General features: G+C 40.0%; 1 long non-coding RNA gene across 1 annotated transcript; it reads right to left on the reverse strand.

Moving 5' to 3' along the window:
• Positions 1–1405: 1405 nt before the first annotated feature.
• On the reverse strand, positions 1406–18593 carry LOC118494979. The gene is made up of 3 exons (XR_004897212.1): positions 18544–18593; positions 6948–6955; positions 1406–1419 (listed from the first exon to the last, which is right to left on the reverse strand). It is a non-coding gene; the product is annotated as an uncharacterized LOC118494979 (long non-coding RNA).
• Between the last annotated feature and the right edge of the window lie 3938 nt (positions 18594–22531).

Below are 22531 nucleotides of genomic sequence, written 5' to 3' on the forward strand. Positions count from 1 at the left end.
GTTTACGGTTTCATAAAGTATTATTATGGGTACATTATAATTATGCTTTCTCTTGGAAAAATACTGTAATGAATAATACATAATGAATCCAGCACTCATGTCAAGACTGCAATCACCCCCTGACAGTTAGCACAATGTTTATCCAACTTTAATGACTTGGGAACACTTTTCTGTTTGTCTGAGTTTCATGCAAATTATGCTGTATCAAAGTAGCAAAGAAATTCAAGAGATTCATGTGAAGCTATCAATAATTAACTATCAATGACCTTTTCAAAATGAAAATAAGGAAGCTGCTGAATGCAATGAAATAAAAAAGAACTTTGCCTTGTTTGAATCACTACACTTCCACACCTGCTGTGAAACCCTTTTTAATCACTCAGGTATTTACTCAACTTATATTAGAATCTTGAAGCACCTGCTACTCAGCAACCTAATCTACACTAATTTTATACTTTCTGTGGCTTGTGTTCACAACTGCAACTACATTTTTTGAGGTATATTGTGAGAGAGAGGCAGAAACAGAGAGGAAATACTTTTTAACAAAACAGAAGAATCAGTTGTTCAGTCTATGAGGACTTGGCTTGGGAACCGGAGGGTCGCCGGTTCAAGTCTTTGTACGGACCAAGTACGGAATGTGGACTGGTAGCTGGAGAGGTGCCAGTTCACCTCTGGACACTGCTGAGGTGCCCTCGAGCAAGGCACCAAACTGCTCGGGGCAACCCCTCACTCTGACATCTCTCCATTAGTGAATGTAAAATGTCCTGTTTGTGCATGTGTGTATATTTCAGGCCTGTGTGTAATGTGTAACAACAGTGTAAAAATGTAATTTCCCCTTGGGGATTATTAAAGTATATCTTCTTCAGTACAGTATTATGACTGAAACATAATTTTGTATGTGTAAGTATGCTTAAACTTTACCTCACAGAAAAATATACTGTCCCACAAGTGTTAGAATGGCGGCGTAGCGGTTGGATATTTACAGCAGGAGACTTGAGGCAGACTTGAGATTTGTGGCAGAGGTACGGTGCCGAGGCTTCTAAGCGTGTGCCGAGAAATCCCGGAAGTTTTCCGTGAAGCGCGTATCGAGGCTTGTATCGTTTTAGACAAATGACGTCATTGATGACATCCGAAGCCTCGCTGCCTGTCCGTACCACGTGACTGGTTTATAAATTGGCTCGAATCTACGCGGTTTTATTACACATCCATGGTCTACACAAGCAAATTCCCCGCCCTCTGCCCAGTTAAACCACTGCTACTTTCCAGTTTTAGAATACTAATATTGCCCATGCTGCTATTACTATATTATGACCAATCCAATCCAAAGGATTGATTTACACACGTTTGATTGCCGCATTCCCCTGCGTTTATTATACAGTTATGTTGATTATATTATACCAAAAGAAAATACACACTATATTGCTATAAATGGATTACGTGGAAATTGATTTTTTCTTTATCGTTATTTTTAAGTCTTTACAGTAAAAAAAACTCTCTGATACAGTGTATCACAGATCACATTGATCATCTGTAATATATCTGCCTGTTTTACACTCTTTGACCTACAGATGGTATTGTTAGCAAATTAAGCCTCGAGAAATGAACCTTGTGCGAACCACTTTGCTGGAAAGCTGGAAAGCTTCAATGCTTTATGAGGCTTCATCTCGCCATCACTACTGAGGACCACGGCAGAATTTGGCCTTGACGACAGCAGCGCTAGATGGAAACTGGCAGCCTTTTATAGCCTGTCACTGACATTACCTCAACCCTACCACAACACAAGGGATATCTGGAATTAACATAAACAATTACAGTGTACAAACTGCAACAAACACATCAAATACATTTCTACTTTCCTACTGTTATACATCTCTATTTACTTTACATTATGTTAACCAGTACAATCAAACATAGTTAGCCTAAACAACTAATCAAAGTACTCAAACACCCCTTCACTAATTGAAACATAGTATCTCCTGGAACCTTTAAAATGGGGCTCGATAGCCTGGGGAGGAGACACAACAGAGGTGAGTGACTTGAACACAAACATTTTACTATTGCAAAATCAGCAATAGTTCACCTGCATTCAATTAATTAGGCAAACATTATACGAGATTATACAAGATTATACTTATCAGTAGTGATGGCGAGATGAAGTATTGAAGATTTCCAGCAAAGTGGTTCGCAAAAGGGTTCCTTTCTCGAGGCTTAATTTGCTCACAATACCACCTGTAGGTCAAGGAGTGTAAAACAGGCAGATATATTACAGGTGATCTATGTGATCTGTGATGCACTGTATCGGAGACGGTTTTGGACAGAATTTTGCGCCAGTGAAGACTGAGAAATATAAATAAAAATAAAGAAAAAAATCAATGTCCACATAATCCATTTATATCAATATAGTGTATATAATAATAATAATAATAATAATAATAATAATAATAATAATAATAATATATAATAAAATTACCATAACTGTGTAATACACGGAGTTCCTTGAGAGGAATGTGGCTATCAAATGTGTGTAAATCAATGCTTTGGGTCATAGAATAATAATAGCAAGAGGGACAATATTATTAGGCTATTCTAAAACTGGAAAGTAGCATTAGTTTAACTGGGCAGGTGGCGGTGAATGTGCTTGTGTATGATGATGTATTGATGTCATCAATGATGTAATTTGTCTAAAACGATACAAGCCTCGATACGAGCTTCACAGAAAACTGCCGGGATTTCTTGACACATGCTTGGAAGCCTCGGCCTAGAACGTAACATCACTCTCAGTGCTGCATCTAAGGGCAATGGAAACAGTTTACATTCAAGAGCAAAACAGTGTGATGTGCTTACACTGCTGTGAGAAGTCTTAAACATCTTGACTACACCAGCTGCATATCTAAAGCTTCAGCAGTGCAGCAGAAGCAGCTTAAGCCATCTGTCAGTGTCTACACTGGATGCCTTCAGCCACAATACCACTGTGCACTACAAGAGTTTTGGCACGACTCAGTACAAAATTAGCGTTATTCGTGTAAATTGGAAGTAGAATATTCCGATCCCATTCACGTAGGGATTACTCCACCGATTTACAATTAACAGTTTATTTTTTTTAAAGGATCAAAATTGTTGCAACAGAACCAGAGATATGGCATTGATTCTTACTGGACCTCGGGGACTACATCTCTGAGTCATGGACCTGTGTCACGTGATAAGAGGTGGTCGTATATGGGGGAAAAGATTATAACCCCTGCCTCTGTTCAGAGAGTTTCTGCAGTCATATGTGAATGGCCTCCTTGATCTTTCTCTAGATGTCCACTAATTCCTGATCGATGACCGTGACCCCTTCCCAGTCGATGCTGCGACCAGTCACAGACAGCTGACGTGCTTTTTAGTCTCTTTACCCAAGGTCTTTGCTTTTTCACCAATGTAGTGTTCACTGCAGCTAATACAAGTGATGGAATTCCCCCTCCCCCCTTCTGTTCTTCAGGTGTCATATATCACCACCTCTTAAAGCTTTAGGCCATGTCCACACAATCTTTTTTTTACCCGTCTTCCCTGGATTCGTTTCAAGAATAGTTGCGTCCAAATGGATCCATTTGTAAATGACTCAACGCGCTACTTCATATTCCAGGCCTATAGGCGATGCTGTTTCTGCTACAGAAATTCGCCAAAAAACGGAGAAGAAGAGCATAGTCACTTCCACTTCCTATCATAACATGGCTAGACTATAATGTTCTCTTAATACATCCATGGACTATAATAACTTTCACCACTGCTCAATTTATAAAGGCCACCGCAAGAAAATGTGTCTTTGTTTACAATGTATAATGTAATAAATAATTGCTTTTTATTTTGCAATTCTGTCTGCCATCGGACATGATTGCAGCGCGCTAGCAGCGAGCTAACGTTAGCGCGCTAACGTTAGCTCTGCTAGCTAACATTGGCAGTTAAACAAACATTAATGATCCAATGTCTTTTTGATAATCTACACGTTTTTCTTGTGGTAGCCTTTCTACAATAAGCTGTGATAAACGTTACTATAATCCGTTCAAGGAGTTGATAAGCAGACAGATTAGCTAGCTAGTTGATAAGTTGTCTACTTCCACTTTATAAACAGATAACCATAGCCGCTAACGTTACGGCGCTGCTGGAGTGGTCAGCTACTGTAGCGATGTTTAACGTTAGCTACATAACGTTAGCAATATATCTTGTGTAGAATCCAGGACCAGCAGAGGGAAGTGTCAGGGAGCAGAGACAAAGTATTTAGATGAAGTGAGCTGGTTTGACCATGGAGATGGGATATGCTCACTTAGCTTCACCGCAGTCGTGTGTGGTCGTGCACTAGTGTGGGTAAGAGGTTGAGGGGTGTGGCGATGACATCATCGATATGGACGTATTCGCCGTCCAAACGAAGCCAAAAGGGAGCCGTTTTCGCTTTTCATTTGCTTTTACAGAATTCGTTTGGACGGGCGGCCCAAACGATGCTAAACGTGCGTTTGCATCAAAAACCATCTCCGTGTGGATGGCCCCTTAGTGTGTAACTTTTTGATATTAATGAACGTCCGTTACATTCAAGCCATTGCCAAATGAGTTGCTACAAAGCTAATTAACCCTTGTGTTGACCTCGGGTCACATTGACCCGTTTTAAATTTTTGTTTTGTATTATATTTTAAAAAAGTGTTTTTTTCAAGGTTGAAGGGAAGACAACACAAGGGTTAAGACGATCAGCTCCACACAACTTTCTCTGTATTTCTCAGTGTGGCTATGTTCAGAAGATTGTGTCATTCGGTGACTTTCCCACGCAGAAACTCAAGTGAAGATAATTACCTCTTCTGAAGAGTCCATCATGTTTTTTTAATTCTCCGTGTCTTCCTTGGCTACTAGCAACTGCGGGGGGGTTGCACGGTCACGAAAGGCTTATATCATGTGGACGTGCCGACAGTTTTGTTGTCATTACTTCGAATACCTCATGGGGGCGGCAGAAACTACACACTATAGCTTTAAGCTTAATTTATGGTCGTACATCGGTGCGGTGCTCTGAGCACGAGGTTTGCGCAACATAAAATGACGTCACCACGGCTGTCGTTTCGAGCGCAAAGCTGTTGCGGCGTGTGGTCGTGCACCTCTTCATGTACAGACCACAAGGAAGTCAATAAGTGGTCAGAGAAGGACACCATGCTGGGAAAAGAAGAAACATTTTGCTGGAGATTGTGGAAAAACATGAGAGATCGTTTTGTCAAAGCTAAAAAAAAGGCTTCATGGAAAGAGTGTTCTTACAGTGTTACAGGCAGACAGCCATTTCAATTTGGAGATAAACAACAGTCATGTTAATGATTAGAGTAGATAAATGTAATGTTTCACGGTACGTCGGTGTTTATCATGGATGTTTTTGCTACTGTTGCCAGGCAGCCTGCTTCCCTTTACTTCCGCTCTCTTCTTCTCTACTATATCTTGCTTATTTACAGATTATTTTGTCTGTCTGCCCTCTGGTGTTTCAGAGAGTACTGCAACGAGCAATGCGTTGAGCATAAACGTCTAGGTGCATGCTCGAAGCGCGCGCCATACACGGCTACCCACTCACGGTGTCGCGCTCGAGTATACCCAACGCTTTATCATGCAATAAGGTCCTGTATTTAGGTCACGTCATGACACCTGAGCAAGTTCGATTTGCTGAAGAAGGTCGTAGGATATGGTCGAAAGATCATGCAATAGCTGAGTCAGGGTTTCTGCGGGGTCTTCAAAAGTATACATTTTCAAAATCTAAATGTTAGGCCTTAAAAAGTCTTAAATTCGCTTAAGTATTGTGTTCTAGGTCTTAAATTATTTTAAACAGGTCTTAATTTTTCTATGCTACAATGCTAACTCTAATGCTCTTTTTTTTTTATTCCGTAGTTCTTTCTTTCACTAGTCCAACTATAATTTCACTGTATTATGACTACAAATGAAACCAACATGCAACTTATATTGCAGCCAATCAGCTTTCGTGTTATTGGCGTGAGTCTCTTTCTCTCAAACAGATTGTATTCTGCAGTTATAGGAAAGTGCAAGTTTAGCGATACTTGGCTTGAAAAAAAACTGAATTTAGGGCTTAGTTGATGTTGTAATACAGGTTTTAAATTTCATTCATAATGGTCTTAAAAATGTCTTAAAAAGTCTTCAATTTGACTTGGTGAAACCTGCAGAAACTCTGATAAGTGGACCTTATGTTTATAATATTTATCACAGATACTGGTGGTGTGTGTTTGCTTCGCGTTTCATATAAACACACTGTGAGAAAAAAAAGCAAACAGCTGTGCAAAATGCATCAGGCAGCTGGAGGCTTTTGTTAACCTCCATAGTCACTGTTAACAATTTACTGTTTTGCCATTTGAAGAACAAGGCATTGAGCTGTCACTCTGAAACTAAAGCGCCCAGGGATGAACACAGCAGTGTGACAATATGATCCCACAAAAACATCCCAGGGGAGACAAACACAGAGCAAGAAAGACAAAATGACTTTGTGGGGTTATATCATAATGCCACTTTCCTCTGCAATTAAACTGTAAGTAGACATGAATAGGGAGAAAACAAAGTGAAATAAACTGACTCTAAAGGTAAAACACCACATTGCAATGATATACATCAGATTAAAAATAATCTCTGGTCTCTGGTTAAGACTCTGGTTTTCTAAGTGCAGTGTTTGTCTCTGTGATTGTAGACAGATGCTGTGTCATCAGTACGTTTACATTTCAGTATTCCTCACTGTTTTTCTTCACTATTGTCTTTTTCGCTCCACTTCCCGTACAAATCCCAAAAGCGAAGAATACACCAGCCCAGAGACGTGCAATCTCCACTGCTAACAAACTGACCTACTCTCCTTATAATACTTTCCACCCTCATTTACACACACACACACACACACACGCTCACACACACACACACACACACACACACACACACACACACACACACACACACACACACACACCTCTGTCTGAACGTTATTTATGTCCCATATTTCGTAGTTCCACATGTTGCGTGTATCTTACCAATATATATTTTTTCTTCATCAAATTACATTAACTGGTTTATAAACGTTTTTGCCATATTTTTAATTTATTAAAACCTGATCAACCACTAAATGGTTAATCCTCTTAAATAAATCTTGAACCTGTGTATGCCGCACAAAACGATAGGGCAGTAAAGGCACTAATAAAATGTGGCTAAGCCAAGTGGGCCAGACTTGGCCCCATGAGGAATATGGGGACTCAAATAATAAGTTTGTGTGTGTTCTACAAATTATGAGTTTCTTAGATAGCAAGAAGTAGCTTGGTGCTGTACTTGGACAAAAGTAAATGCACTTAAAGTGACTATATGTAATCTTTAGTGTTTCTGAAACTGTCATTTTTTTATATAATAATCTTAAATGACCTATAACAGTAAACAAGACTAACAGTGAAAAGAATGCTATTTTTACATTGTTGTTATTAGTACCGTTGCTTGGGTCCGATTCTTCCAGCAAAGTTGCAAAATGATTTACGGCAGGTAGACGGTGCTACAGAGCACACATTCTGACGGGTCACAGATTTCGGCTGAACACCAGAAAAGCCTGTGTTAGTGTAACCAGCCAGGAAGGTAATTGGGCTCGATGGTGTTTTTTGCCCCCAACGGCTCCTTCCAGGCAGCGCAGCGACCGCTGCCTTCAAGGCACCTAACCCTAACCATAACCAGTGCCTAATCCTAGTGCCTTCCAGGCAGCGCTGCCTGGAAGGAGCAGTTGGGGGCAAAAAACACTGATAAACGGTAACAGGAGATTTCTTTATATAGGCTAGGCTAATTGTATTTTAATGTTATTTTAGAAGTTATCTGCTGTAGCTATGGCTGAGGCAGGGCCATCACAGAAAAGAAGTACATTATACGAAGAACAACTAAAAGCTAAAAGAGAAAGTGAAAGAGGACGGACGAAAACGCAAGTCAACTTCGGTCGGGCTTTCAACAGATGGGAGACAATTACGGGATTGTAAATAATTCAAAAATGTCCCCAAATTGTCCCTCAGGTATGTAATATGTCTATTTCATTCATAAAATAACTTTAGATTGCGCAATGTGGTTGTATGTCAGTAGCCGACAATAAATTACGTCCCCCTTCCATTTAGCGCCTGGTTTTTATTCGTTTTAGTCCGTGTTTGTATTCGCCTACTATTTTCTTTTCTCTTGTCCCCCTGTACTTGTGTGAAGCGTCTGTGGGTTTCATGAAATGCGCTATATGAATTTAAGTTATTATTATGTTGGTTGCTACAACAAACTATTAATGCTCTGGCTTGTGACACAGTGACAATTATAATGTTACCCGGTTTAGCTCAAGATACATCCAAAGTAGGCTAAGTTACCGTATGCAACACTTGAAATGCAACGATGCATCTGTAACTTATTCTTTAATGTAAACGAATGATTTTCTGTCTGAGCAAAACATTCATCGCAACTGTATGACCCAGTTACGCTAACTCAGTAATCTACAGTGAGTAATAAAGCACTGTAAAGAAAAGACCTTTACAACAGCAGGTGTGGTAAAAACACTATCACTTTTTTCCAAAGCGGCCGCTAGAATCAACACAAACTGAAAATTACATATAGCCACTTTAATGTGGCTATATTTCTTTCTTAAATGTCTGCTGAATATAAATCTGTGTGATAGGTGTATTCGTCATTTGATTTTCCCAAATATATCAGACCTCTCACCAATAAAACATTCATCAAAAATGATAGTGTGATAAAATGTGATACAAAACTGGACTATTAGCTAGATTAGTAGATTTTGTTTTATTAAGATGCTCATATCTAATCACTTCGTATATATAACACACTTGGAGAAACTACTAATTTATTTGATAATGTGTTTCACCACACGTATAGAGTCATGTGATATCTAACTTGAAGTGTTCAGAATAATTAAGTTATCGTGCTTCCCTTTTAGTTTCTGTGGGAAACTACCCATGAAATAGACAAGTGATCTCCAGAGACCCTGTCTTCACTGTAGAGAAGATTAACACATTATCTGGATGGAGATGTACATGACTGGGGGCAAATTGCAGAGAGGGTTTGATGGAAACTGCAAACTGTGAAATGATTTTTAGCATAGTCTCATCAATGTTTATGGTGCTGAAGATGTGAGCAGTGACATTCGGTGTGATGGTGTGCAGACAGAACTGACACACATGGCTTTGTTCCAGTAAGCTGCCTCCTTTTTCTAACTTTTGTCTCACCTGCATCTGTAATAACATATTAGCTGTCACACTTGGAATACACTTGGAATACATGTACCGGTATGTATGATTATGTTTAAATAAGGAAACAATTGTACACTAAGCCTAGAAAACACAGTAGTATGTATGCTTTGGTGTTCGGTACGGTTCGGTTCGGTGTTTAGGTACTGTATGTATTTTATCTTTTTTGCTTATTTCAACATAGGTTTTGAATTTGTGAGTTTTGTGCTGATCAAACAATAACTTCCGAATGCATTTTTTTATCGTTGGAATGACAAATAAATGGTAACTTAAACTTAATGGAAATTTGTGTTAGTCATCTAGGTTGCTCCTTTCCTTCACATTATTCCCTGTTGTGTTTGCACACTGTCAGTATTGAGCAGATATGTCAGGGCCTGTTCTCTTATAGTCATTAGAAGCTTCTTGCTGCCAGACTTAAATATTGCCAGAGCTTATATAATGCATCACAATAATCATAAAGCCTGAGTCTGGTTTTGCAAAAGCTTCTCTTCTATTGGCATATACTGTATTTTGCCCTGGTTGAGTGCTTTAATATCCGCCTACAAATTACTGCATGTTACGCTCTGTCGAGCTGACAGAAAGATGAGATAGACAAACAGTCAAAAGACAAATACTAATACTTAAAAAAAGAAAATCAACTACAGTTGATATATGACACTCAGAATCTCAGAAGGTGAAAGTTGAAAATGTAAACTTATAAATGACATTTTAATTGTGTCATGCAGATAACTATGCCCCCCCAGTGCTGTGTACCTTACCAAACAACAGAAAAACAAAATCCATACATCACTGACAAAAACATAAACTAGGTAGCACCAGAGACATGAGAATAAATTATAATTGAATAATCCATCTTCCCTTCTCTTTCAGGCTTTAAGTTAGCAAAGTTGAACAGATCAGAATTTAACAGCCCTTCACCTTTTTGCTCATCTGTAGGCTACACCAGCATATTTCAGGGTTTTGTCAAGCCATTTCATGGAAAATTAACTCTCTTAGATTATCATAATTTGTACAGTACAAGGGAAAATGGGACTCACTTTCCACTTCACCCAAATCACACAGCACACATTATCAGTTTTCCCCCTGAATATTTTTGAATAGACCTTGATGGCCAGATGAAGAATACCAGCTCTCAACTGTGCAACTAAAGATCTTTGGCTTCTAGATACATTTGGTATAAGATATTATTGAGGACCAAACTTTGATTTTAAATATGACAAGATATTTTAACATTACAATGCAAATTACTCCTGTAGATGTACATCATATCACCTCCACAAAAAACTAATAGTAACTAACTAACTAAACTAATAGTAGTAATTAAGCTATAGCATAAGTTCAGTCAGGAAGACTACACTTTTGCATACTTAGGCCTTCTTTATTTCTCACGCATCTGCATTCAATCCTCGCACACATGCTCACTCATAATTCATTGCTGTCCTGCGGGGCTGTCAACTATGTTATCAGCGGTTCTCATCAGCTAGTCACATCAGCTGATCTCGTGTCCAATAGCTCGGCGACACACCTACATTGTTAGATTATCATTCTGCTGCTGCATCTGTTTAAATATGATTCTCTGTCTGCCTTTAGTACATTCACGCTGCTGTTATGCACTCGGTACGCTCAGGGCTGTTACGCTATTTAAATCTGTTTTCCTCTCTGTTGCCGTTAGCTGTTATTTCAGCGCAAATTGTCACAAATGGCAAAGCGCCCCTATACCTCCTGATCCAGACAGATAGCTAGACTATCTGTCCAATCTGACTTTTCTGTTGCAGGACTAAAACAACTTTTGAACGAGCACATGTTCCACCAAAACAAGTTCCTTCCAGAGGCTACTTTGCAGAGTCACCGTGGCGGACATTAGCGCTGCCCAAGACGATTGTGATTGGTTTTAAAGAAATGCCAATAAACCAGAGCACGTTTTTATCCAATCCCGGAATGCTGTGTGCACTAGCCAGACCTTCATCCGCAGCCCTGTGAAGGAAGGTCTGGCAATGCGAGACTAAGTACATAGTTACCTCAGCTACACAGAGAGCAATTGTCCAAAAGAATACAGTAGGGGATATATAATAATATAAGGAAAATATGTCAGTCTTTGCACTGCAACATCTCACTGTTGGACAGTAAAATCCACTGTCTAAACTAAAAGTCAAGTAATGTTTACATACATCACAGTAAACACGTACTGTTGAACCTGTAAATTTCCATGGCGATATCCCTTTCACAACAGGAGGCTCTGTCAGATTGAATGCAGTGCCACTGCTACTGTCTGCCCATGGACAATCAAGTTACACAGCCAGATCTATAATGAGATGACAACAGTATATACCTGTATGTATAGATTTGTCCTGGATCAAGGAACACAGCAAGTGGTCCAAGGCATGTCGAGTGCATTGCAGTCCAGAATTTCTGCCTCCGCTTCCTCTTAGCTGGCAGATATCGGAACTGTGGAGCATGAAGCATTATAAATACTTTTCATTTAGAATACGGGAAAAAAACTTTTTCGTGTGGGATCACCATAGATCAATATAACACAATACAGTTAACACCAACAACACTGCAAACTGCCTCCAAAATGACCATAAAAATTAATCAACACCTCTGTTGTATTAAGGCCTAGTTACACCAGAAAGTGGCCCAGCAAAATACACCTGCATCTCCTGGAAATATGTGGCTCTTTAAGCTTGTTTACGTAGAGACAACAGGATTAGTTGACAAAACTCCCATAGCTAGCGACCTTCTCGCATTGCCAGACCTTCCTCCACAGCGCTGCGGAGGAGGGTCTGGCTAATCTACACAGCATTCCGGGATGGGAGAAAAACATGCTCTGGTTTATTGACAAGTTGTTTTAGTCGTACAACAAAAAACTCAGCAGAAGGTGATGGGCATCTGGCAGAAAATAAGGGACATTCGGCGGATCTTCTGGCGGCACCGGAGCAATCCCAGAAATGAAACGTCCTTGATATAGACTACTGGCGACCTAACCCCTAACAAACTAGCCAGCCAGGAAGAGCACTAGTCAGTCAAAAAAGCTCTCAGAGCTTCATATTTACTTGCCTCCTGTCGTCGCATAACTGCAAAGCATTCCCCCTTGTTTGAGCAGTTTCTTCTCTGACAGAGGAGGTTAAATAAAGGTGGATGGTGCAACAAGCTAAGATAACTACCTCCACCTCCATTTGGACTCTCGGGCTCTCCGTTTCGTTAAAGGTCAGCACTGTCAAGATGGCTTGCTATTTGTCACAGGCACATATTTGGGTGTCAAAGTTCACCGAAGTTGAACTCAAATGGGAATCTGTATGGATTTACTTTGTCCCCATGACCGTTTTTATATGTTGATGAATTTTATGCACAATCCCTAAAAAAGTTGGCGCCTCTGTATATATGTTTATATATATATATATATATATATATATATATATATATATATATATATATATATATATATATACATATATTACTTTTAATTAATTATGCATATACATATATTTATATTTACATTCAGTTCATTAATTTGCAATTACTGTCTTCCACAAATTTATATTACCTTATTTCACATTTTACTTTGTTATATTTTGTCCCTATATTTTAACTTGCACTATTTTATGTCTTAAATTCTCAGTTAGTTGTTTACTTGCGTTGCATTGTTGGAGGGAGCCTGAGACCCAAGAGAGGACTGCTTCTGTAATTGGTTTCCATTTGACAATAAATAACTTAAACTTGAACAAAATTGCGTTATTTTCTATTGGAATTAATGCATTTTGCAGTTTTAAAGGCTGGTGTGACTGGGCCTTAACACTGCATTATTTTTTTTATTTTTTTCTGTGTATAATATGAAAAGTTAGTATACTGTATGTGTGTTCATTTAATCAGACTGTTATTCATCATCTTTTCTAATGAAACACAAATTGGCAACACTCCAAATGAAACCATGAATCACCATAATAAAACAAAAGTGGTTGTATAGAACTTCAAACTATATAATTTAAGGCATCCCTAACAAAAAGCAACTCAAACTCTTCCCTTTTATTTGAGCTGACTGACTTTTTTAGGGTCTGCTGTTTAAATATGATTGCCCCCAGTCACATCTCTTTCTCTCAGGCTTCCTCTTCATGTTGCCCTTTCTCAATAAAGACTACAATGTGAAGAATGCTGGGAGCTGTAATGACTACAGGGACTTATTTTAGGTCTACTATTGGAAGGTAGTGGCCCTCTCTACTTTGCTGTTCTTTGGAGAGGCCTAAATGTCCTTTCAAAGACTAGCTGAGGATGGCAGTGAATCTTTTTTGTCTGAAAGGCGTGATAAAGGAATGTCCTGGGTGAATGTGCAGTCTCCAGGCATTTTGTAATATGATGATGAATTTTATGCACAATCCCTAAAAAATGGACATAGAAAAAAGGCAGGAAATATTGCTTTTTAAGGAAAATGGGATGAGAAGTGTGAATTCAAAAAAGAAATTGGACGGAAAGAACAAGTGCCACTGGTGATATGTGAGTGAGGGGAATGCATTTTTGTGAGAGAACAAAGTGTTTTATAAATCCGCCCATCCATTTATCCATTCATCCATTTTCAGTCAGACTTAAGACAGTAGTCCATATCTGCTATTCCCCTGTTTTTTTAGGAGACATTTGAAAGAATGTGTGCGATATGTGACGTTTATGGGGTAAATAAAGAGGCTCCCAAATTCTCATTAACCTTTTACAGAATTTAGATCATCCTTTTGACAATGGCCTTGTTTTCATATTGTTTTTGGGGTTTGAGTTTCTAACATTCTTTGTGGATGCAGTGCTGTCTGCGCACACCATCACACGATGCAGCACGCAGAGACAAAATGACTGTTTTGTTTTGTTTATCTTGCTGATTATACTCGTTATTAATATCATCCATATCTTATGGTTCAGATTCAGAATAAAACACTGGGTCCAGGCTGGTGCAACACATTATTTGGGGGTGGCAGTAGCTCAGTCAGTAGGGAGTTGGGTTGCTGACTGGAGGGTACACCTCCTGGGCACTACCAAGGTGCTCTTGAGCAAGGCACCGAACCTCCGACTGCTCGGGGCGCCTCTTCATGGGCAGCTCCCTCACTCTGACATCTCTCCATTAGTGCATATAGGTACTGAGCATTTGTGTGTAATTCAGGCCTGTGTGTAAAGTATGTAATAACAACAGAGTGAAAACATTGTAATTTCCCCTTGCGGGATTAATAAAGTATACATTATTATTATTATTATTATTATTCAATAATGAGTTCCTTGTTCAAAAATATTTGTCAACAAAACTGTTCATATCATTGTGTTGCTTTAAAGACCTTTCTTAACACACTGGGGGCATAACGAATAAACAACACAAAACATGTAAACTACTTGTCTGCAAAATATTGTCTCAAAACTATTCATACCAGCAGCGATACAAATTAAAGTTAAGTATTCTAGCCAGCACATCTTCTTCATACAAACAAATTATGGTGTCAGGTTTATGTCATATCTCCAGAAAACATGCACACGAGCTAATTATATCATTTCACATGCGCAAATATCACTTTTCGCGCACCAATTCAACAATCAAGAGTTGTACAGGCAGCTGTGAGTGTGAAACAAAACATAGGGAGAGGGAAAGAATGGCATCTGCGTGTATAAAACTAAGCAGCACGCCCACAGAGCAGCCACCACGCGCCAGTGTCTGCTTTGCGAGCAGTGGAGGCCAAACACGCTCTCGCAAGTAAACTTAGCTCAAGAAGTTGATTTCTGCTCACCTGAATGACACTGACTTTTGACATTTTGGGGGTGAAAACCAAGGAGGCACTAGCCCTCATATGATTGGTCACTTTCAAGGTGATCCCACCCACGGACCTCCTTAGTTTACCTTGATTGACAGCTATCGTTCAGATAGCCCGGAGTGTACCGGCTGAAGAACTGTTTAACGATGAAGCGCATGATAGCACCGTAAATAAAGGACTGTATAAGTGTCTCTTATCCATTCTGTTGTTGGGATATGTGCGCTGCTTTTGAAATGTCCGTAAATCCTTGCCGATTGTTGAATTGGTGCGCAAAGAGTGATATCTGTAATGTCACCTCTTTTCCATGTGAAAAACATAACATTACAATAGTTGTTTTCCTGAGTTGTACCACACTAGTGATGCTGGTTTGGCTCAGTATTTACGTCATGCAGTAAGCCTACTGAATTTCTTTTCGTAATTGATTCATTTTTAGAAACGCTTTTGAAAACTTCTCCAAACTCGTATTTTCTCTTTTTTTTTTTGAATAGGCATCTGCAGGTGTGATGTAGCACACATACCTGGGGATGTGGGTGGGATTCTACAGCACCTACTGATAATTGGCAATAATGTCTAATTATCCCTAGACCAACCAACCTGTCACTAGTTATACGGAAGACTTATTATTCTCACTTGTGATTTCTATCTGCCATTAGTGCTCCAGGCTGTAGCAAAGGTCTCAGAAAAAAAGCATTGCTTGAACCGAGTGGGGAAACTGTTTTGTCTTTAATTACAGTGGTAACAATGTGATCTCACTTCTGACTACACTCTCACCACTACAGGCACAGGAAGGTCCTCAAGAGAATAGCACAAGCCATGCCGTTGTTATCCTTCAGTAATTCAGTTCACTGACAACTAAAGTGTTACCAAAATACCCTAGATTCAAAAAGGATTTTTTTAGCTATAGCTTATGTGTGTGCTGCCAAAGATATGGCCATCTACTGTGTGAGCGATTCCCACAGGCCCTGTCCCATTAACCTAACCCATCATGGTGGAGTCTGTAATGCTGCTAATGTGTATTTAGCTGTAGGCTGTTTGAAATAAACATGTGCTCCTGCTATTTTTGTCTCTTTCTCCTGAGAAAAAAAAAAAAAGACATTTGTTAACTAAAGGAATGCATTGACACATAAATGTACATAGAGCTGAAATGCTGTTTGTGCAAATTACCATTAACATGTATGAGTACAGGCGGTGTATCATATGATATTGCAAGTACAGTTTTCATCATTTTGATTTTCATCATTTTCATCATTTTATAAATGAAGGCCATTAGCTGAAGTATCTGGTAGAGTAACTCTTCAGCCACACTGTAATTACCAAGCATGACCTTTGTACATCTCATTTTAAATAACCCCAACAGCTGATTTGAAGAGAAGCTGTGATTAATGAAGGCAATGCTCTGCAGCACAAATGATGGCAATTTAACACATCCAGTCATGACTAGCTAGCCCCTATCCTCGGTTCAGATCTCCGCAATTAGTTTCTGTTAAAAATCAAAGGAAATTCCATTCTGCATCAGTATTGCATGGCTTTGCGTCAGACAGTGTTTTGGCTTCAGTTGATGGCATCTGTGGAGCACATCATCCAACCTTGATGAGGCCTAAAAAAATGATGCTCTCACCCAGGGAAACTCAAAATTATAGACAGAAAGCTTGATTTGGATGATAATGTGTGAGCAAAGCATTCAAAAAAATGCAGTATTTTTTTTTTTTTTTTACAATTTAAGTCATTGAGAGCAGGTTTCAAATCCTTCAAATCCTCTTCTACTTCAAAATTTCTTTCATACTTTCACCTACAAACGCAATTAAAACTTTAAACCATTCATGAAAAATTCAGCTAGCCTATAACTCAGCAGTTTGATTTCTTTTCCAGTTTTTGTGAAATCACTGTCTAAGTTTAGTGTTCATTTCAGGATTTTTCTGTGTTAATGGGTGTGTATTGCGTTACTTACAGTGGGTGATGTCATCGCTATAGTCCCTTCTCTATAAATTTCTCTCACGCCCCAAGTTTTGTACTTGTCATACCTGATTTATATGTTAAAGCAGCCATATTATACTCATTTTCAGGTTCAGAATTGTATTTTAAGGTTGTACCAGAATAGGTTTACATGGTTTAATTTTCAAAAAACACCGTATTTTTGTTGTACTGCACCGCTCTCTCTCACTGCTGCAGATCCTCTTTTCAGCTGGTCTCTGTTTTAGCTACAGAGTGAGACCTCTTTTCTTCTTCTTCTTCTGTACTATCTTTGATTGCACTTGCACATGTGCGGTAGCTCAGATGTAGATCATGTCAGCTAGCTAGCTCCATAGACAGTAAAAGAAAGGCTGTTTCTACAACTTCGGTCAGTTACAAGGCATGATTAGCTGGGAGACTTCTAAATGAGGGCGCACATGGAAGTAGTTCTTTTGTAGATTATGGTGAACTTGTGTGTGTTGTAGCAGTGCTTTGCTATTGAGAATGAGGTAGCATGCTACCGCTAGCATGCTAACGCTACGAGCTAATGGTTGCGGTTAGCCTGCTCGTTTCGGCTTGTGATGTCACAAGCCGTGCCGATTTTGAACAGCTCACCCAGAGACTGAAGGCAGGACACATTCAGAAACCGTATCTCACTCTAAACAGCATGGATGGATTTTTTTCAAAGTTTGTATGTGTGTGGAAGCACCAGAGACACAACATAACACCCCAAATCCCAGAAAAGGTGATTTTTTCATAATATGGGCACTTTAAAACTTAGGTATTCTTGTCTACTTTCAGCCAATGTGCTCACGTAAGCTATAGGACTTATAGTTTTTGGAATTATCTGCCTCAGAGCGACGACAGTCTTGGCTGATCACAGAGATTGAAGCAATCTCCTCTGTGTTTACAAACGTGGCCACTGATTAGTAAGCATGACGCAGCATTTTCGCCAGACAGTCAAATCGCAACTACAGACAGTAATATGAAGATTAACAAAACATTACGGTTAATTTACACACGTATTATTGTGCACAGGTGTGTCATAATTAACTTATCAGAGCATCAGAGCGTATCACATAGCGTGGCACAAACATTGTCTGACACAAAGAACGAATGTTGCTGAACGAATAGCAGATTTATTCCACCAAAATGCCACAACAAAACTGAAACCGCAAATCACAGTTAAACCACCACTGCAAACCCTTACGTTTTACACAGCATCAGCTTTTTTCAATACAGCCAGTACTTGTCAAAAACCGTAGCTCACATTGTGAGCTGTTTACCCTGTGTTGTTGTGGAGATAGATCTGGCAATGTGATACACAGATGGCCTGCCCGTTATACTGCTTTCACACCAATGACCAGGGTTTCACCAGGGTTGTCTAATCAGGGTTCAACCCTCCTTTTGGAAATTCAAACCAAGCCAGTCAACATGGGTATATCCCTGGTATGACAATTCAGAGATCACTTGGGTCAACCTGGGAACACTGCATAACAATTAGCTTAAGCTCTAGAAATGGGTGGGGCTTTACGCGTCATATTCAGTGAACAGCTAATATCACCTACTCCCGTCCAGCTGTATACCAGCAGAACTGTTTTGTAGCTACTTGAAATTGAGAGAGAGAGAGAGAGCGAGAGAGTGAGAGAGAAAGAGAGAGAGAGAGAGAGAGAGAGAGATATTCCGCAGTGACTACATTCTGATTCATCTGCATATTTATTCAGCTGGAAAAGGAAGTAGGTTACTCTAGTATCGATTTTTGACCATTTTAAGATAAGGAGAGAACATTTCTCTTTGTTTGATTTCATTTAGAGTAAAGATGGGCTTTACTGCTTTCACAACTCATTTTAAAATAGACAGAGAGAAAAAAGATAGATTTGCGCTCCGCAGTAGCCAAACTGAACTGCAGTCTTCAGACGTTTACCACTGTTGTAACACCTGCAACTTTTATACAATATAGCTATTATTCAACTTTTAAAGATATATTATTAGAACAATTATCACTTTTCCACATTTCTTACAACTTCACCTTCTTCTTAAGCCCCTGACACACTAACCCGACGGCCGATCGTTGGCAGAAAAGGCAGTCGGACTGATCAGTCGGCTCCCCGAGGTCCAAAAAGTGCCTCAGAACGCACCGAAGCGATGCCGACTTGAGCATGTAATACGTCTCCATACAGCGCTTATCTGTATTGACGCCCAAAAAATGAAAACCGGCAGCTGATTGGACGAACGCGTCACGTGGGTCTGGCTGCTCCTAGATTTTTCAACCGGGCATAATGGTGGCTCGTTCAGAATATGATCTAATATTTTACGAAGATAGTTCACCGAAACGTGTTTCTGAAAACATTTTAAGCGAGAAATAGGCCATACAGTTGCTGAATCTGTCTTCATTTCAGATCGACAAAGGTCAGTTTAAAAGATTTTCGTCAGATTTTGAGAGGCTTAGTCACACTCATCCCGCTCGTCATTTCCGGGTTAGCACTCCACCAATCAGATTGGTCATGGAGTCCTACTGCCTGCCCTCCGACGAAACATGTCAGGTCGGCCAAAATGAAGGCCGACAGCTCCTCGATCGGACGACGACACGGAACACACCGAACAGACTTGAGTCACTGACCTCGTCAGACTGTCCGACGGCCGATTATCGGGTTGGTGTGTCACTGCCTTTACACATTTTAACCAGCAATCCAGTTTAGCTTTAGCTTTATCTTTTTACATTAATGGTGTTATTGAACTTGTCAATGAAATTCATACTTATTAAAACCATTCCCACTTTTCCAACTATTCTCACTACTTCAACGTCTTACGGATTTAAGCTATTAATCCAGTTTAGCTTCAGCAATTTAGCTATTCAGCAGTCACACGCATTTTCTGCAGGAAATGCTTTTTGTAGTTAGCCATGTAAACAGCTTATTCGGAATATCTTCTTTTTCGGAATAAGGGCAAAAACCATAATACGTGTATGTAAACGTAATCACTGATGTAGTAAAACCCCTATAATACAAACACGTTCAATTCTTATTTATTTTTAAGATGTGCATCTCTTCATAATTGCATTTAAATTTAAGATGATAGGTGTAGTTTGTCTTCTTTAATAGTTCAGAAGTTGTGCTACATTTATAAAATGCACTTCTGCTTTAAGTGAAAAATGGCCTGTAAGGTATGAATGCGATGAAGGGGTTTTATAACTCCATCTGGGAACACTACCGTAGTTGCATCAGACTTAAAGGAGAATTAATTAATTTTTTTACGTTAATCTTGATCGCTATAGCTACGCGAGTACTTTCGATAGAAAAAAACCCGACCCGAATCAGTGCAGGCAACATGGAGAAGCTGCAGCTACATGTAGCGTCCCCTGAGCTAAAACGGCAGTTGTCGGGGAAAGTTTTAGAGTGCCTTTGTGCCTCTCAGACACAAAATGCAGTTAATATGTCTGTGCCACATGAACAGGGTCCTTACGTGTTAACAAGATACGTTTTCAACTCAGACATTGTTTAAATTCACCTACCTTGGTCCCTGTCTCGATCCTGCCGGTAGCTAGCTTGCCCTGCTAGCTGATAGCTGTTAGCTGTTAGCCGTTTGCTGCTAGCTGCCGTCCGGTGAGTGTATTCAGACAGGCTTCTGTGATAATCATCCCAATAAAAATCCACGGAGCGGCGGTGGTGTTGCTATGTCCTCTAGTTACTGAAGGCTAGCTTTTGCTTGCGCTTGGAGCAGCAAGTTTATCTGCCTGTTGCCCCTCTGTCTGTCTCGTTCTTTCCAACTCTTGTGAGGCTAGTTCTTTGTCTGTATACTCGGGTTCGAATAAATAAGGACAACCATCAAACTCAAAAGGCTCTTCCGTGTGTTGTGTATCTGCTATATTCTCCATAGTTACGTTACTCCATGCTTCTTCCCTTGTAAACAACTCCGCTCTTCACTCTTCACACACTACGCTCCGATCTACACACTACTGTTTACCTTTTCCTGCTACAACTGAATTCCCAGGAGACAGCGCGATGCTACAGTTTAGCTTCAGTAACGCTATTACTGTGCTAGCCACAGACATCGTTTATCCCGTTTCCATGTAGTTACATAGTCACTGATATGGTCATAACCACTACAGTGCTCAATTACCTATTTTTGAGGGGGAAATAATCTCAACTTTTTGCTACGAAGGCATGATCTGTCCTATGCAGGACATCCACCAGACCACCGGGCGCTCGGGGGATTTTTATTGGGATGATTATCACAGAAGCCTGGCTGAATACACTCACCGGAGGGCAGCTAGCAGCTAACAGCTATCAGCTAGCAGGGCAAGCTAGCTACCGGCAGGATCGAGACAGGGACCAGGGTAGGTGAATTTAAACAATGTCTGAGTTGAAAACGCATCTTGTTGACACGTAAGGGCCCTGTTCATGTTGCACAGACATTTTAATTGCATTTTGTGTCTGTTAAGAGGCACAAAGGCACTCTTGCAACTTGCCCCGACAACTGCCGTTTTAGCTTAGGGGACGCTGCAGCTTCTCCGTGTTGCCTGCACTGATTCGGGTTGGGGTTTTTTCTATCGAAAGTGCTCGCGTAGCTAAAGCGATCAAGATTAACGTAAAAATTGGCCGGAATTCTCCTTTAACCGAATAGTCCAGATGTCATACTGTAGGCTACTCCCCACATCTTCCTCTGGGGGAGGTATTCCCCTGGCAAGATACAGAAGTAGCCTATATAATCCCTTTAGAATTTTCTGCACAAAGAGCTATTTTCCATAGTCATGGTCCAGTATATCAAGGCACTCACCTTGGTCAGCTTCCAATAAACCTTGCACTCCACCTTATATGTCTTTTAAGACTGAAGGCGAAGCAAATGTTAGAGGCTGTGCGATTGCTTTCAAAATCAATAGAAAGACATTGACGGATACAAAAAGACACAAGTATAAATAGTACAAGAAGCATCTGCACAAGCTATAATTCTTAGCTTAATTCTTAGTCGTTTTAAGTTAGGTGAAAAATCGACGCTTTTTCAGAATGAGTAGGACTCACACTTCACGGATGTGCCGAGAGAACCACAACGAGGGGCTGCTGCAGGAAAGAAAAGCAACTAGAGTTCCTGATAAGTTCTGAAAACATTCCAAATCACCAAAATACAAACACAAGCGACTCCGGTGGCCTAGAAAAATACCAACTGTGCACAGCAACATCACCAGTTCAAGTGAATGAGGACTGTCTTTGCATCTCTCTCTCCTTTTGTTTTTTGGCCTTAAAATGCCCCAAAAATAATTAGAAAAATAGAATCACAGTCAGGCTTCACAAAGTCAGTGCCCGCTGCAGGGTTACAGCTAATGTCTTCTGTGCCTGCATTGGCTGTGTGAAGAGAACAAGCACAGACTGCAACACTCCAGTAGTCATATGCATGCCAAGAAATTGGAAAACTCCTTTATTTACCTCTTTTAAGGTAGTGAGCCTACAAGGAATTGTCTGAGCTCTGTGGATCACCCAAACACCTGGCTGCCAGCTCCCTTATCCAGGCCTGGCTCCTATCCTCAGTACTGTATTAGTGCCTTGCTTCATCTTTGGCCCC

The sequence above is a fragment of the Sander lucioperca genome, chromosome 4 (genome assembly GCF_008315115.2).
Source record: "Sander lucioperca isolate FBNREF2018 chromosome 4, SLUC_FBN_1.2, whole genome shotgun sequence".
NCBI classification, from domain to species: domain Eukaryota; kingdom Metazoa; phylum Chordata; class Actinopteri; order Perciformes; family Percidae; genus Sander; species Sander lucioperca.